We start from the raw sequence: 3119 nt of genomic DNA on the forward strand, positions 1-3119 counted from the left end.
CAATCATCATACATCATGTATGTATGTATGTATGCCTGTACTACCTGCCTCATGGTCGGGTCACTAGCGACTAAACTGCTTCCCCCACCAGACTTATTTGGTGAGGAGGGCGGCTAGTCTCCCTGAAGGATTAAAAACAAGACCTTCCAAAGGGCGAATGAACTCTTTTTTCTGGGTCAACGGCCAACTAGCACCGTGTATATTTGTGTGTGTGTATATAGCTGTCGTACAAAGCTAAGACTCTTAAACATCATATTTGTATAGATACTCCCTCAAGCATTTGGGCTCATGGATTTTAAATGTCTGAGGGAGTGGAACTCGTCTGACAAGACGTTGCAATCATCATGTATGTATGCAGTGCATGGGTGTGGGCGCCAAATTGGTCTGGAGTGTGAGGTGTGTGGAAGATTATATCTGAGCAGAGCTGGCTGATAAACCACCAGACTACATAGCTAAAGTGACTATCAAGAACGTGCTGCTAGTGGCACACATGTCTGCACAATGTGTGACAAAGAATGCCAGAGTTTGGCAGGGCTTAAAAACTACCTTCGTGCGGCCCATCATTGATTTGTTTTCGTGTTTCTGTATATCTTTCTTTTTTTTTGTACTATATCAAGTAATTTATTGCCATCATTTTGCCTAAAACTTTTGATAGAGGCAACAGATTTTCACGAGATCAGTATCGTTTTGAAGCACGGCCTTTCGGACGACAAATATCGAAAAATTGGCTAAAAACATTAATTCCTTCACCCTCAGGGGGGCACTTTTCTACGAAGGGTCGCTTTTTTTCGCCGATATTTTCAAAAGTCATCCCTTTTTTTCAATTAACTAGCGTTAATTTAAGCATTTGTCACTTTCATTTTGGCGATGGACGCAACACCAAAGACGTCACTTTTTTTTTCATGTTATTTTCTCCTTTCGCGGTACAGGTTCGAGCCCACCTACTACCTTTTTTTTTTTTTTGCTCAACACACACCTCCAAACACTTGGGTATGTTATATAGTGCCAGGACCCCTAGGTTGGGAACGGTCATAATTAGTAAGTTCCCCGCTGCAACAAAACCAAGTAGCCGTCTTTTATTGATCGTCTATGTTGTTTACTTTCCGGTTGTTATGGTAACGGCCAAGACGGTAGAGTTCTTTCCCCCTTGACAGTGCATTTTTCTCTCTCGGGGTTCTTCAGCTGTCATTCGCTTGTCATAATAACGTTTCTGACTGAAAGAAAATTAACATTCACACAAATCAAGACGTAAGACACGCTGGCTTTTTATATAAAAATATATTTTGTTTTGAAATTATTTTTCTCGTTCTTGTACATCGATATTTTTAAAAGTTCAAAATTTAAGTGGGGCTTACTGTCATTTCAGTGATGGAGAGGGGGGGTAGAAACGTTATGCTCTCGACAACGCACATCTCCTATCGGCGTCTCTCTCTTCTCTACCTCGTCTCCTTCTGTTTCTCCTCTCTTCTCCTCTCTCTCTTCTACTGGACTCCAAAAATCACCTCTTATATTAGCATGTGTTTTTCACTTGTTTTTTTTTTTCCACTCCATGCTACCTGTCAATCACACTGCTATCGATAATGGAGCACGTGTCTGCTGGTCACGTTTTGACAATCTTTCGCCACATCTTGACCTAGAGACATCGTGACCGATTTCTCTTCAGCTGACCGACTATTGACTTTATTTATACACGTGAATCCATTTCTCATGCTAACTTCATATACATTCCAATCTTACAAGGCATGTCACGTTCCCTTGTTTTGTAAACAAAAAAAATCGTCGTCCGATTTCTCTGTTTACGACGTAATTATTTTTTTGTTTCGACTGGTGGACAATCGATTATTCGATGCCCATCTTTCCAATCTTTTATTATCTTTTTTTTAAGAAGTTTTTTTTTTCAGTTATGTATCGGATGGTCCCAACCATCCATTACATAACAGGCAATGCCAGGCACTCAGGCTAGTCTATATATATAAAAGCGAAAATTTGTGTATGTATGTATGTTTCGCTTTTTTGTCTGTAAAAGGCTTTTTTCCGAGAAGCGGTCGGTCGGCTCACAACTTTGTAAAACTTTTTATATCACATATAAATCATAATATCTATGAGTTAAACACAGAGGTCGCCTTTCTATTTAATTTGCTCGAATTTGAAAAGATAAATATTCAACATTTTTCGCTCGCCGCATGTAGATTAGGCTTTTTTCCTATAATAAAAGCGATACTAATTCTGGCGAAATGTCCAAAAGCAATCAGCTTTGATCAATGTGGAAATATTTTCTTTATATCAGACAATTGCTATTAAATTTGGACAATCCCTTTTTTATGGGGAGCTGGTCTCCCCCCTCCCCCCAACAGCTTGAGAAAATAAAAATAAAAAAGCGTTCCCACAGTAAATAAAATACTAACCCGCAGTCAAAGTTGACCTCATTAAGTCATTAAAACGTACACCTGCCAATTCTAAGTAATTAAATAAATTCAAACGCACTTCTGTTAGTATTTCGCGGTGGCCCAGTGGTTAACATCGTATGTTTTTCCCCACTTTAATATCCAACTTTGCCTCAAGGGTTCAGGTTCGATCTTCATACTTACCTACCCAAACTTTTTTTTTATTTTACCCTCCCCCCGGAGTTTTGATTTACCCAAAACCACACACACCTCCAAACATCCAGGCAACGCCAAGTACCCCTCGCTAGTCTATATATATATTTAAAAGCGAAAATGTGTATGTGTATGTATGTATGTATGTATGTATGTATGTATGTATGTGTGTTTGCTTCTTTTGTGTATGTCTACAAAAGGCTTTTTTGGCCGTGATTCTCGGTTGGCTTGCTCCTTCTTAAAACTTTTTATATGCTGTCTAAATAATAATATCTACACAGCTATCTTTAATTTACCCAACTTTTGCAAGCTATTTTCGAGATACTTTTTGATCGCCGCGTAGCGGGGAAAACAGAAACTGGCTTCCAGCGCAAAACTAGGTCAAACATCACGCGGACTTAACGTTCTCGAACCTGTTAATTTCGCTTTATAAACGTCAACTTAACACACTTATCAATTCATCTATTCGCGTAGTTGAGATGGTTAGCTTGCAGGTTTTTTTTCATTTCCTTTCCATCTCCA

The sequence above is a fragment of the Euprymna scolopes genome, chromosome 44 (genome assembly GCF_053919585.1).
Source record: "Euprymna scolopes isolate OS-2025 chromosome 44, ASM5391958v1, whole genome shotgun sequence".
In the NCBI taxonomy this organism is placed as follows: Eukaryota; Metazoa; Mollusca; class Cephalopoda; order Sepiida; family Sepiolidae; genus Euprymna; species Euprymna scolopes.